This window comes from Eriocheir sinensis, chromosome 28, assembly GCF_024679095.1.
Source record: "Eriocheir sinensis breed Jianghai 21 chromosome 28, ASM2467909v1, whole genome shotgun sequence".
NCBI classification, from domain to species: domain Eukaryota; kingdom Metazoa; phylum Arthropoda; class Malacostraca; order Decapoda; family Varunidae; genus Eriocheir; species Eriocheir sinensis.
Genome location: NC_066536.1, coordinates 13,361,442 through 13,376,729, shown reverse-complemented (window position 1 = coordinate 13,376,729; position 15,288 = coordinate 13,361,442). Strand labels below are relative to the sequence as shown.

Below are 15,288 nucleotides of genomic sequence, written 5' to 3'. Positions count from 1 at the left end.
AAGTATGAAGGGGGTGAAGAGAGAGGGAAGATGAAGAGGGGGTGAAGAGAGAGAAGGTGAGGGGGAGAACAGGAGGGTGAATAGGAAAAGGGGGAAGAAAGAGATGGGGTGAAGAGAGAGAAGGTGAAAAGAGAAGGGGGTATGAAGGGGGAATAAAGGGGGGTGAGAGGGGTAGGGGGGGGGCGATAAATAAAACACCAGTCCATTAGTCGCAATGAATCACGCAAAACACAGGTGCTCGATCCGCAGGTAAGTCGCGATGTTGATGTTATCCAGTAAATGCATGATTATCCAGACAACGAATTACTGAAGGGTCTCCGAACTGCATGTATTCCCCGTCTGTCTGTCTGTCTGTGTGTGTCTGTGTGCCTGTCTGTCTGTCTGTCTGTGTGTCTGTTTGTGTGTCTGTATGTCTGTCTGTGTGTCTGTCATCATGTCTGTCCGTTTGTCTTTGTGTATGTGTGTGTGTGTGTGTGTGTGTGTGTGTGTGTGTGTGTGTGTGTGTGTGTGTGTGTGTGTGTGTGTGTGTGTGTGTTTTTCTCTCTTCTGCAAATATAGATTACGTGACATGAGATAGACAGACAAACAGTTAGATAGATAGATAGACAGATAAATAGACATATGAGTACACACACACACACACACACACACACACACACACACACACACACACACACACACCTAGAAGAAGTCACTGAGAACGTTTTGCAGCCTTTTCTTTGTTGTTACTGATAGACAGAAGAAGGATTGCAGTGAAGGGAGAGAGGGAAAGAGAGAGAGAGAAAGGAAGGGGAGGGGGGAGAAGGGGGAAGAGGGGGAAGAGTGTGTGAACGAACTCTCGGGTCAACACAGTGCTATTCCTTCACCACCTGTGCGTTTCCGGGAGTGTTGTTCTTGTTGTTGTTGTTACTGGTGGTGGTGGTAGTAGTGGTGGTGGAGGTGGTGATGATAGTGATGGTGATGATGATAAACATAAACAAAGGCAACAAGAGAAGGCAAAGAGAACACACACACACACACACAAACACACACATACACACACACACACAAACACACACACACACACACACACCTGTCTTCTTCCTCTGCACAATTTCCTCTTACTATATAATTTTCCCTTCTTTTCCCTTCCCTTCCTTTCCCTTCCCGTCCACAAGCTTTACTGTTACTTTTCTTCCCTTCGCCCCTTCCTTCCCTCAATCATTTCTTTTCCCTCTTTCTTTTTCTTTTTTTCCATTTATTTCAATCCACTCTTCTTCTTTTCTCCTCTTCTTCTTCTGTTATGTATTCCTTTAGTTATATCTTCTCGTTTTCATTTCTCCTCTTCTCTCCTTTTCTCTTTAATCGCATTCTATTTTTCTCTTCCTCTTCTCGTTTCCTCTTGTCTTCCCTTCCCTTCATTTACAGCCTCTCCTTTCTTTCCTTCTTATTTCTTCTCTTCTTTTCTGTTTTCTTCTCTTCTCTTCTCTTCTCTTTTGTCACACCCTCTCCTCTTTTCTCTCTTCTTTACTTGCATCCTCTTTTCTCTCTTCTTTCCCCATTTCTTCTCTTCTCTTTACCTTCCTTCACTTCTGTTCCTATTTTCTCTTCTCTTCTTTTGTTTTCTCTTCTCTTCTTCCTTTTCTTATATCTTTCTCTTATCTTGTCTTCTCTTTTCCCCTCTCTCCTTTTCTGTCCTCATTTCTTCCTCTCAGCATTTGTCTCCTCTTCTCTCTTCTTCCATATCTCTCCTCTTTCCATCACTTCCTTCCTCTTCTCTTCTCATATCTTTCCCCTCCCGTCTCTTCTCTTCTTCATTCCCCTCGCCCCAATCACTCCTTTCCATGCAAACACACTTCCTCCCTCCCTCCCTCCCTGCTTCCCTTCCTCCTCCCTTTTTCCATTAACAGCGGCCCCCTTCCTTTCCCTTCCCCGTGTCACTCTCTGTCAGCCTAAACCCTTCCCATTAGCTTGGTTTTCCGCCCAGCCTGCCGCCCTCTGCCACCACCACCACCGCCAGTGCAGTCAGTCCCTCCAACCACCTCCACCACCGCTATGAGCCACCACCACCACCACCAATCACACCAATCACCACTATTGTTAACACTACCACCTCCTTCTTTACCATCAACACCACTATCATCATCACTACCTCACCACCACCACCAGCATCACCATTACTATACAGCTATTACCATCACCACCACCACCACCACTACCACCACCACTACTACTACTACGACGACGAAGACTCATCCCCCTCCGTTGTCCTCTATCACCGGTCACCACCATCATCACCACCACCACCACCGCCCCTCCAGGAGAAACAAGTATTGATCTCGTCTTCGCCTCACCAAAAATTCATTGTTTTGAGGAACTGCAGCGTTGATACAGCATTGAATTTTAATCAGCGCGGCCAACCTGCCCTGTATATGTGTGCTAGGGATATGGGGGGGAGGGGGGAGGGAGAGAGAGAAGGGGGGAATGAGTAGGGAGGGAAGGATGAGTATGAGGGGAAGCGGAGAAGGGCAACAAGGTGAGGGAGAAGGAGAGAAAGGGAGGGAAAGAGGAGGGAAGAAAGAGGGAGAGGAACGACTACGGATGGGGGGGAGAGGGAGAGGAAGGAAGGGAAGAGAGTGTGGGGTTAGGGAAAGCCAATAGCATAAGGGACAGAAAAGGAGGGAGGAGATGAAGGGGGAAAAAGAGGCAATGAGAGAGGAGAAACAGGGAGAGAAGAAGGCTAATGGATAGAGGAGTAGAGACAGAAAGGGAGGAAGAAGAAAAGAAAGGTAAGGAAAGAGGGGAAGGGAGAGAAACAGGGAGAGAAGAAGGCTAATGGATAGAGGAGTAGAGACAGAAAGGGAGGAAGAAGAAAAGAAAGGTAAGGAAAGAGGGGAAGGGAGAGAAACAGGGAGAGAAGAAGGCTAATGGATAGAGGAGTAGAGACTAAAAGGGAGGAAGAAGAGGAGAAACGTAAGGAAAGAGGGGAAGGGAGAGAAACAGGGAGAGAAGAAGGCTAATGGATAGAGGAGTAGAGACAGAAAGGGAGGAAGAAGAAAAGAAAGGTAAGGAAAGAGGTGAAGGGAGAGAAACAGGGAAAGAGTAGGGGGTGCAATGAAGGGCAACAGGATGAGGGGAGTAGGGGCAGAGCGGGAGGGAGAAATGAAGGGAGGAAAAGAGGTGAGGGGAGAGGAGAGTCAAGGGAAGGAAAGATGGAACATGAAAACGTGGAAGAGAAGGCAACCGTCGAGCCTGTTTGCATATAACGAGGCTGCCTGCTCCAGTGACATCTTATTCCTGTAAACAGACGATCAGGACTGCACTGCGTATTCCAGGCGAGGTCTTACCAACGAGTTAAATGAAAAATGACATACCCCCCCATCAGCTTCCACGCAAAGGTTCCTCGCTATGAACCCGAACATAACATTAGCTTTTCTTTTATATATATATACAGACAGACTTACGGTGTTTGTATATTTGTACGTTTCAAGGGTGCGTGCTGATAGTGACACTAATATTCAGTTCATGATGTAAACGACCTGCAGGGCTTTCTTATGCATGTTCTGATGTGTGTCAATGTGTATACGTGTGTGATGTGTGTATGTGTAAGCGAAAAACTATTTGGGCTTCGCAGGCTCTTCGTTCTTCGTAGTCGCGTTCACTATACCGGATAAGGTCAACACAAACTCCGAGGCTGTGATGATACCGTTTACGAGCTTCGAATTTGACAGGAGAGGGAGTGAGGAAGGGGAGATAAGAGCAATGTAAGAGGAGGGAAATAAAAATGACTAAGGAGGAGTAGGAGAGAAAAGGAAGGAGGACAGAGGGACACCAGATAGAGGAAAGGGGAAGAGAAGAGGCAGATAGAGGGAAGAGAAAAAGGAGACAAGGTGGAGAGGGGGAAAAGGGAGGGAAGTGTGAGAGAAAAGGAAAGATGATAAAAGGAAACTGGAAGGAGGAAGGGGAAGAGGAGAGGTAGATGTGGAGAAGAGGAAAGAAAAGAGGAGGCATGGTGGAGAAGGAGAAAAAAGAGAGGGAAAGAGGAAGAAGGGATAAGAGGAAGGGAAATAAAGATGGATATGAAAGAATGAGAAAGAGAGGAGAAAACAGAACAAAAGAGGAACACCGGAATGGAAGAAAGAAGGGGAAGAGGAGACGTAGATGGGGAGAGGATGAAAGAAAAAGAGGAGACAAGGTGGAGAGAGGTAAAAGAGAGGGAAAGAGGAAAAAGGAATAAAGGGCAAGGAAGAAAAAGTGACACGGTTATTAAAGAAGAAGAAGGGGGAAGAGGGGGAAGAGGAAGAAGAGGAAGAGATGAGAATGAAGAAAGGGGTGATCATGGAAGAAGAAGAAGAAGAAGAAGAGAGGAAAAGAGGTGACTGGGGAAGGAGAAAAAAAAGGAAAAAAAGAGACGGGAAGGAAAATACTGAAGAGGGGTGAGAGATAACGTGATGAGAGAGAGAGAGAGAGAGACGAGGAATGTGAATTTTGGAGGCTGGGTGATGTTGCGTCAATAAATTAGAGGCAACAACACAAGGGGGGGAGGGGAGGGGGGGAGAGGGGAGGGGAGGAAAGGGGGGGGGGAAGAGGGTTGTGAGGTAAAGGTGAAGAGGGAGGAGGAAAGGAGTCTGATGAAAAGAGAAAGGGGAGGAGGAGGAGGAGGAGGAGGTGGGAGGAGGGAGGAGTGATAGGGAGATGATAGGGAGAAAGGGAACGGAAAGTATATAAAAGAGAAGGGGGAAGAAGGAGAAGGAAGGAGAAGAGAGAATAAAGATGAAGGAAGAAGGAGAGGGAAAGAAGAGAAAGGGGAAAGGAAGGATGAAGAATGGAGAGGATGATTATGATGATGATGAAGAGGAGGAGGAGGAAGGAAGAATAAATGAAGAAGGGAAGGAGGAAAAAAAAAAGGAAGAGGTGAAGAGGCTGAAAGAAGTTAACTAAGAATAAAGAGGAAGGGAGGAAGAAGAGAGGGAGAGAGGAGGAGGAGGTGGGGGTGAAAGAGAAGAAGGAGAAAAAAGAGAAGGGGGAATCACAGAAAAGAGAAAAGGGAAAGAGGGAGGAGAGAGAAAGAGAAGAGGAGGATAAAGAAGGAAGGAGGAAGACTGAAAGGAAAATAATTAAAAAGAATAAAAAAACAGAGAAAGAAGAGAGAGGAGAAAGAAAAAAGGAGGGAGGGTCGAGAGGCAAAGAAAACCACAAAAGAAGAAAGAGAAAGGAAGAGAGAAGGAAGGAAGGAGACAAGGAGACGCAAGAACGGAAGGAAACAGAAGACGGAGGAAGAAAGAGAAAGTAGGAGGAGGAGGAGGAGGAGAAGGAGGAGAAGGAGGAGGAGGAGGATAAAAAGGACAGCAGGTGCAATATCACAGGTGGTTGTATACAGGTGTTTCTTCGTTATTAGGTGACACAGGTGTTAGACGGACAGACAGACAGACAGACACAAGCCACGTGGACGATATACTGTAGCTCTTATAAGACACGTGTGACTCTTGTTGTTGTTGTTGTTGTTGTTATTGTTGTTGTTACTTTCTACTCCTAATCCTCCTCCTCTTCTTCCTTCTCCTCCTTATACTTCTCCTCCTCCTCCTCCTCCTCCTTATACTTCTCCTCCTCCTCCTCCTCCTCCTCCTCCTACTACTACTACTACTACTACTACTACCACCACCACCACCACAACAACAACAACAACAACAACAATAATAATAATAATAATAATAATAATAATAATAATAATAATAATAATAATAATGATAATAATAATAACGGTCCGCCGCATACAATCATGTCCGCGCAATTCAATTAGAAACGTGAGGTGGAACGGCTTAACGTGTGTGTGTGTGTGTGTGTGTGTGTGTGTGTGTGTGTGTGTGTGTGTGTGTGTGTGTGTGTGTTGCCTCCTGCCTCATAACTAGCTTTCAAACACTAGCATTTTTTTTATTAGTGTCTAGCTTTCTCTCTCTCTCTCTCTCTCTCTCTCTCTCTCTCTCTCTCTCTCTCTCTTCGTAAACACACTTGCGACACATGCAGCAAAACACACACACACACACACACACACACACACACACACACACACACACATACGCACACACGGCCCTCAGCTTAACATAACCAGTGTCACCCCAACGCATAAAATAAATAATTAAACGTTCAAGCACACACACACACACACACACACACACACACACACACACACGCGCGCACATACGCACACGCACATACGCACACACAGTAACTAGGTGGTGATTTCTAAACATTCACATCTATGCACACACACACACACACACACACACACACACACACACACACACACCATCACGCTCCTGTCCTTGCTCTCTCTCTCTCTCTCTCTCTCTCTCTCTCTCTCTCTCTCTCTCTCTCTCTCTCTCTCTCTCTCTCTCATCCATATTTCCTTGCTAACAGTTTTTGGTAATCCTTCTATCCTCATCGTATTTCCTCATTCTCACATCCTCATTCTATATTCTTATCCATTTTTTTCATTTTCGTATCCTAATCCAATATCCTCATCTTAACCTATACTCTCATCCTCGTATCCTCATCCCCTATACCCTAACCCTCATATCCTTATCCTCATATCTTCACCTACATCCTCATACCCTATATCCTCACACACCGGCGGGACGCAATGCACAACGTAACAATCCTCACTAAAAATTGTATGCTGGTAGTGGCATCAGACTGGTTAGAATGGAAATAAAGACCACTTCGAGATCAACCTAAGAAACTAAGAATATAAGAGAAGTAACTTGGTAAGATAATCACTTTTATACAAATTTAATGAACTTGTTAAATTAGTCTGTATGTTCTCCTTTCTGTGGCGTGGGATCCCCCTTTAAGAAATGAGTATGAAATCACCTTTGACTTTTGGCTTGACAGTTCTTTGTTAATGGTTCCTCTTTTGTTTTCCATGTAAGGTCAGTGTGATGTTTGTGTCTCTTTTTTTTTTTTTTTTTGGGGGGGGGAGGGAGTTAGTGTGTTGTTGTTGTTGTTGTTGTTCTTTTTCTTCTTCTTCTTCTTCCTCCTCCTCTTCTTTTTCTTCTTCTTTTTCCTCTTCTTCTTCTTCTTCTTCTTTATCTTGTTCTTCTTGTTCTTCTTCTTGGTGTTATTGTTGTTGATGGTATTCTTGTTGTTAGAGGCGGTGGTGATAGCTTTTTTTTGTTTATCTTGTTTGTTTCGTTCGCTTTCTTTGTTTTGTTTTGCTTGTTTGTTTTGTTCGTTTTCTTTAGTCTCCGGTCCGCCGCCTCCTCTCAGCATCAATAAATACACGCGCTCATGTTCGCCTCTAAAATGTATAGGCGAGGGAGGACGAGGCTCTCACCTTCAAGTGGAACAATAAGTTAAAATCATCCCTGCCTCTCCTTCCTTCCTTCCTTCACCCTTGCCTCCCTCCTTCCTTCCCTTCTTTCTTTCTCCTTTCTTGTTTTCCTCCTCTTCCTTTCTTTCTTCCTTGTTGCCTCCCTTCCTTCTTTCTTGCCTTTCTTCATTCCTCACCTCCTGACTCCCTTCCTTATTTTCCTTCCTTCCTTCTTGTCTCCCTCTTTCTTCTTGTCTTCCTTCTCTCCATTTCTTTTTTTTCCGTCTTCCTCCTTCCTTCCTTCTTTTCTTCTTCCCTGCCTTTCTTAATTTCCTTTCTTCCCTCCTTCTTTCCTTCCTCCCCCCCTTCCTTCCTCCCTGTGATGGCCTCTGTCAGTTCCAGCCGCAGTCAGTCAGCCAGGCAGAAACTCAACCAACTAACCTGCCATTCAGTCAGCCACACAAACACCCAATTACTCAGCCAGTCAACCAGCCAGTCAGCCATAATGTCAACCAGTTAACCAACCAGCCAGTCACCCAGCTAGAAAGTCAGCCAGAACGTCAACCAACTAACTAGGTAGATAGATGTATATAGGTCACACACACACACACACACACACACACACAAATCACCGCCGCTGAAGTGAGTCAAACAAACACTCGCGCAACGACAAACACCGATCCATACAGCGGGCCACTTGGCAAGGATAGGATGGGCCCAGGGAATACGTGTTTGCCCTCTGGTGGTGATGGTGGTGGTGGTGATGTAGGTGGTGGTGGTGGTGGTCTCGCTTCTGTCTCGTGTATAATCTCCTCCCTTCGTTTTGTCTTCCTCTTCATTTCTAAACTTCTGTCATCTTTCTTCTTTCCTTCCTTCGTTCTTTCGTCTTATTTCGTCTATACTTCACGATTCTTCCTTCTTCTTTTGTTCTTCATCTAGTGTTCCTCTTCTTATATCTTCCTCCTCCTTTTCATCTTTCCTCCCTTTCTTCGTCAATACTTCACGACTATTCCTCTTTCTTCTGTTCTTCTTCTAGTGCTCCTCTCTCTCTCTCTCTCTCTCTCTCTCTCTCTCTCTCTCTCTCTCTCTCTCTCTCTCTCTCTCTCTCTCTCCTCTTCTTCCACCTCTTCGTCTTCATCTTTTCTTCATTTCTTCGTCTTCCTTCGTCTATGCATGTGTCCTCCTCCTTCTTATGCTCTTCAATTTGTGCTCCTCTTCCTCTCCCTCTCGCTGCTCCTCTTCCTCCTCTTCATCTTTCCTTTCTTTCTTCGTCTGTCTTGCCTCTTCCTCCTCCTGTTCTTCATCTATATTGCTCCCCTGCCTCTCTCTTCCTCTTCCTCCTCTACCCTTCCTTCCCTTCATCTTTCTTTTCTTATCATATTATCCTTCTTTTCTTCCTCTCAGTTTCCTTTTTTCCTCCCTATCCCTTTCACCTCTATGCCCATCTTCCTATCCCTCCTTTCCCTTCGCCTACCCTTCCCATCACCTACTACCCTTTCCCAATGTACTCCTCTCTCTCTCTCTCTCTCTCTCTCTCCTTCCTCATTCTCTCTCTCTCTCTCTCTCTCTCTCTCTCTCTCTCTCTCTCTCTCTCTCTCTCTCTCTCTCTCTCTCTCTCTCTCTCTCTCTCTCTCGTGTGATCAGGTGTTGTTGTATTGCCGAAGCTTAAGCAGAGAGAGAGAGAGAGAGAGAGAGAGAGAGGGGGGGAGGGAGGAGAGTTGACGACAAGAATAAAGATTGATAATTGTCACCGTATAGAATGCCTCGTGTGTGTGTGTGTGTGTGTGTGTGTGTGTGAAGAACGTAAGAAGTGATAAGCAGAGTTGACCGGCGGCGAAGGGAGGATTGCGTGGTGGTGGTGGTGGTGGTGGTAATAGTGATGGTGGTGGTGGTGGTGATGATGATGGTGGTGGTGGTGGTGGTCAATCCGCGACTCGGTGGTAGGAAGACAGAAGGGAGGCCACGAGTTAATAGGAAGAGGAGGAGGAGGAGGACGAGGAGGAGGAGGAGGAGGAGCAGGAGAGAACGAAGAGGTGGAGGTAAGCGGCATGCAGGTCGTAGGTAGAAAAAAGAAAAGGAAGAAGAAAAGGAGGAGAAGGAGGAGGAGAATAAGGAGGAGGAGAATGAAGAAAAGAAACGGAGGATAAGGAATAGAATGAGGAAGAGGAGAAAACGAACAAGAGGAAGAGAACGAAGATGAAAAAACGTAGGAGAAGAAGGAAGAAGAAATGGACGAGGAGGAGAATGAGGAGGAGGAGAATAACGAGCAAGAGAAAAACGAAGAATGAAAAAAAGAAAAAAACAGAGGAGGAGGAGGAGGAAAATAATGAAGAAAAAACAGAGAAACAGAAGAAGAAAAAGACGAGGAGGAGGAGAAGACGAGCAAAGAGGAAGAAAAATAAGCTGAAAACAACGAAGGAATAGAAAAAAGGAATGAGAAGAAAAGAACGAGGAAGAGAAGGAAGAAGAAAAGAACGAGGAGAAGGAGAAGGAGGATGACGACTTCGAGAACGATGACGAGGAGGAGGAGGAGGAGGAGGAGGGAGAGCAAGGAAGGGAGGGAGGAGGCGTGGCATGGCCCAGCGTGTGTGTGTGTGTGTGTCCCTCGCACATGCTAGTTGAGGTGGCTGATCAATAACTTCCTGCCATACGTGTGACAAATGCTGCACGTTGCTGCCGCCGACCCCCGCCCGCCGCCGCCGCTCCTGCTGATGCTGACGATGATGCCGATGTTTACGTGGCCTGCTAAGAGGGGGCGAGCGCGCGAGAGTGAGAGAGACGGGCGTTGCAACCTGCTCTCGCGCTCTCCTCCTCCTCCGCTTCTTCTTCTTCCTCCTCTTCTTCAGACCTATATGCGTCTCCTTCTTCCTCCTCTTGCAGATTTTGTGGTTATGTTCTTGTGTTCTCTTTCTTGTTCTAATGCCTCCTCTTACTAATCTTCTTCCTCTTCCTCTTCTTCGGATCTTCTATATACGTCGCCTCCTTCTTCCTCTTGTAGACTTCGTGATGATGTTCTTAAGTTATGTTTTCTGAGCCCTCTTCTTCTTCCTTCTCTTATGTTCTTATGGTCTTATGTTCTCTTCCTCTTCCTCCTCTTCTTCAGGCCTTCTATATGCGTCTTTCTTCTTCCTCTTGCAAACTTCGTGGTTATGTTCTTATGTTATGATTTCTGAGTCTTCTTCCTTTTCCTCTTCGTCCTCTTCTTCGAACCTTCTATACATGTCTCTTTCTTCTTCTTCCTCTTGTAGATTTCGTGGTTATATTGTTCTTATGTTCTGTAGCTCTTCCTCTTCCTCTTCTCTAAACCTTGTACACACACACACACACACACACACACACACGCTTCTTCCTCTTCTTCCTTTTTTTCTTCTTCCTCTTGTAGATTCATTGATCATACGTTCTTATGTTATGTCCTCTTGTTTGTGCTAATACCTCCTCCTCCTCCTCCTCTTCCTCTTCCAGCTTTCGTGATTATGTTCATATGTTTTCTTATTTATTCTAATGCTTCCTCCTTTTCCTCTTTATTTTGTGTCCTCCTTCTCTTCGCCTCCTCCTCCTCTTCCTCTTTTCAGATTTCATGATTATGTTTTCTTACTCGGACCTAATAAGTCTCCCCCTCCTCCTCCTCCTCCTTCTTTCATCTAAACCTTATTACGTCTCCTCCTCCCCCTCCTCCTCCTCCTCCTCCTCTTCCTCTTGCAGACTCCTTAATTATGTTATGTTCTGTTCTGCTACCCTTGCGTACGCCTCCCCTTCCTCTTTCTTCTCATCCTCCTCCTCTTCCACCTCCTGTTGCAGACTTCTAAATCATCTTCGTGTATTTTTTCTACCTTTTTCATATTCCTGCTCTTCCTCTTCATCTTCTTCCTCTTCTTCCTTTTCCATGTTCCCACTTTTCTCCTCCTCTTCCTTTTCTTCCTTTTCCATGTTTCCACTTCTTTCTCCTCCTCCTCTTCCTCTTCTTCCTGTTCCACGTTCTCATTTCTTTCTCTTCTTATATTATGTTTTTCTTCGTTTTCCTTTTCCTCCTCCTCCTCCTCCTCTTCCTCAATCCTTACTGTTGATTCCTCCTCCTCCTCCATTTTCCCCTCTTCCTCGTTCTGCTATCTTCTTTCCCTTCCCATATGTAATCCTTTCCCCTCCCCCCCTCTTCTCCTCCTCCTCCTTCTCTTCGTTCTAATCTTCCTCATCCTCTTTCCTATCCTTGCATTCCTCCTCCTCCTCCTCCTCTGCAACCCGTACACTCGCCTCCTTCCTCCTCCTCCTCCTCCTGCTCCTCTTCCGCCATTTCGCGTGGACGAGAAAAGAGATGAAAAAAAAAAGCATCAACATAATCATCATCAGCCTGACGTGTTTCTTTGTTCGGGATCGTGACAGGAAGTGACGATCAAGCTCCTCCTCCTCTCATCCCGCGGCGCACACACACACACACACACACGTATAGAAAGCATGAAAAAATAATATCTTGTAAACACACACACACACACACACACACACACACGTATAAAGAAAGCATAAGAAAATAATATCTTGTAAACACACACACACACACACACACACACACACACACACACACGTAAAGAAAGTATGAGAAATTAATATCCTATACACACACACACACACACACACACACACACACACACACACACACACACACACACACACACGTAAATTCATATAGACTGAAAAACAAACAAACGAAAAAAAATGTTAAAAAATGTAAAACTGTAAAAAAGAAAAAAATCTTGTAAAAAATTTGCAGAAGACATAAAGAAAATAATAAGAAATTCATATAAACTAAGAAAATGTAAAAATATGTAAAACTAAAACAAAACAAAAAATATAAAAGAAAACATTCAAAGATAACAGATGAATTTTTATGAATGATGAATATTTAATGAATAAAAAAATAGGGACTGATAGATATAAGCATACAGACAGACAGATAGAGTAAATGTATATAAACGTAGACAGACTCAATGATATGCATAGATAGATAGATATGCAGACAGTCTATTGAGCGCAGAACAAACTATAGTACAAGATAGATTCAATTAGCACTGAAATAAATATCTAATGGACTCACGTGCTAACCTAACCATACCATCACAACATAAAAAAAAGACTAATAACAATATTAAAAAATAACTATACTTCATACAGACTCGAGTACAACATCTTTCTATCAATATTTATCAGTCTATCTATCTAACGTGCTTGCCGGGGGTAGAAAGTAAAATGTAAAGGTTATAATATATTCCGTGTTCCCATTTAGCCTAATATCACTGTCTATAAGGTCACAAGGGAAGGAATGGGGAAAAGGGTGGGCAAGGGAAGGAGTGGGCAAAAAGGGTAGGCCTATAGGCTTTGAAGTTTCTATCCTGTTTCCTCTTCTCCTTCATCTGACATAGCCTACCCTTCGTCTCCCGTTCTCTTCATTTCTTTAAACTATCACAATTTTCCTATGACACTTTTCTAACCATCCACTTGGCCTAATATTACTGTCTATGCTTTCTATCTTCTGTTTATCCTCTTCCTCTTTATTTGACATAGCCTACCCTTCGTCTCTCGTTCTCTCCATTTCTTCATACTATCACAATCTCCTATGACACTTTTCTAACCATCCACTTGGCCTAATATTACTGTCTATGCTTTCTATCTTCTGTTTATCCTCTTCCTCTTTATTTGACATAGCCTACCCTTCGTCTCTGGTTCTCTCCACTTCTTCATACTATCACAATCTATGACACTTCTTCATACTATCACAATCTATGACACTTTTCTAACCATCCACTTAGCCTAATATTACTGTCTATGCTTTCTATCTTCTATTTATCCTCTTCTCCTTCATTTGACAGCCTACCCTTCGTCTCTCGATCGTTCTCTCCATTTCTTCATCTTATCACAATCTTCCTATTACACTTTCTAACTATCCATCCCATCTATTCGTCTGTCCATCTATTCTCTTCCTCTTCCGCCTCTCACATCAACTGACTGTTTCCAAAGCCAAAAATGAGATTAATCGGGTTCTAATGAGTGTTTCTTTAGGTTCATGGTACAGAGGAAGGGTCAAACTACCACCAGGGCCTGTAAACTACCCCTGGAAATGCCCGAAGCTCATATGAAAACCGTGTCAAATATGTGTGCTTGTGCGCCCGAGGGTTTGAGATTAGCCTATGCTCCCCCTGTTCATCCCGCTCTCCCCTACCCTCGCCACCTCCAGCGCCACCCTCCTCATCTAGCCTACTTGCTCGCTACATAACTTCCTGTACATGTCCTTCCATCCGCCCATCCACTCGCCTCCTCCCCCACCTATACTACTCGTCCCACAACCACCTGCATGCATCCACTTCCCACTTATTCCCACCTTCCACCTTTGCTTGCTACCCACTCTAACTTATCTTGCATCCTTCTCCCTCTTTCTCCTCTTCCTTCCTTCCCTTTATCTTCTCTTTCGTCTTCTCTCTCTTGTTACATCCTCCTCCTTTTCTTTCTCCTCTTCCTTCCGTCTTTCTTCAGTTTCGTCTTCTCTTACTCTCTCCTGTTACCTCCTCCTCCTCCTCCTTCCCTCCTCATCCACCTACTCTTTGCATACTAACCTCCACTTCCCACCTAGCCTACTTACACCCTCCACACGTGCTATCCACTCGCTCCGCAGCATTCCACATCAGCTTCATGCATTCCCGTCACAACCAGCATGAATGAACCCCTAATACCACCCTCCCCACACCAGCTATATGCCCAGACCTCTCCACACGTGTTTCCCTTCAAAATACATCGACATATCACTCCACAGATCTTTCAACACCTGCCTCCCTGCATGAGTACGCCCACACATCACCCTACACCTGTTTCTTGCGAGCTACACCCACACATCACCCTTACACCTCTCCACATATGTTTATCTGCAAAATACACCCCTCACAGTACAAGAGACCTCTCCACACCTTTTCCCAGCATAGTATACCCACACACCTCTCCATACATGCTTCTCTGTAAGGTATGCCCACACATCAACCCCCACACACCTCTCCATATGTTCCCTGCATAGTATACCCTCACATCATCATATATACCTCCCTACACCTTCCTTTGCATAGTATACCCTTACATCATCATATATACCTCCCTACACCTCCTTCCCTTGCACACTACACCATTACATCATCATATATACCTCCCTACACCTCTTTCCCTTGCACACTACACCATTACATCATCCCACAAACATCTCTACTCGTTTCCTACTCACCGCTCAGCAGGGAGAGGCAAGCAGGCAGTCCACGTGGTCGCAAGGTCGCGGAGGCTGGTCGGCTGGCTTGGTGTGGTGGTGGTGGTGGTGCTGCTGCTATGCCCCGCGGTTGGGACACACCACACGAGCACTGGGCACCTGTTGTTACTTCGTGGTGGGGTGTGCGGTGGTGGTGGTGGGAGGGATGAGGGAAGGGTGCGCGCGGAGGGAAGACACTGGTTACATCTCACTCCGGGAAAGAAGCCTCATTGTTTCCATTCTTTTTTTTCCCCTTCCTATAGACGTGCTCGCCCTTAACGCTATCCACGCCAATGAGAATCGAGGAGATGAATGTTGCTTGACCGTTAGATATAATTCTTTTTTTTATATTTTTACAGTAGAGGAAACAACACAATAGCAAAAACAAATGAAAAACAAAACAAAACGTTCAGTTGTAGTTGAAACAATCCAAAAATTCGAAAAACATGAAACACTGCTGTAGTATTGACGTGGTGAAACAGATATTAGAACTGGCATGGTATTGATTCAGTCTTATATTGTACTGGATACCTCACTGCTCACACCTGACCAGATCAATATAGACTAGACTTCTGAGGACATGAAACGAAAACGAATCACCAATCGAAGCATATATGATCCGATTGAACATGCTCCGAACGAAACTGATGACGAAACGAAGCACGAGCCAACGAAGCAATGAAACAGTCACAGTCTCGTCCAATAAGCGACATGGGAAGGTACTTAAAGG

At 44.9% G+C, this 15,288-nt stretch overlaps 1 protein-coding gene across 1 annotated transcript in view; it reads right to left on the bottom strand.

The window, feature by feature from the left end:
• LOC127004572 (transcriptional repressor p66-alpha-like) overlaps positions 1-14,664 on the bottom strand; it is a 158,195-nt gene extending 143,531 nt beyond the window's left edge. Inside the window, exon 1 of the mRNA XM_050872424.1 lies at positions 14,541-14,664. The gene's annotated coding sequence lies outside the window, so the exon portion shown is untranslated. The remainder of the gene's footprint in view (positions 1-14,540) is intronic.
• Between the last annotated feature and the right edge of the window lie 624 nt (positions 14,665-15,288).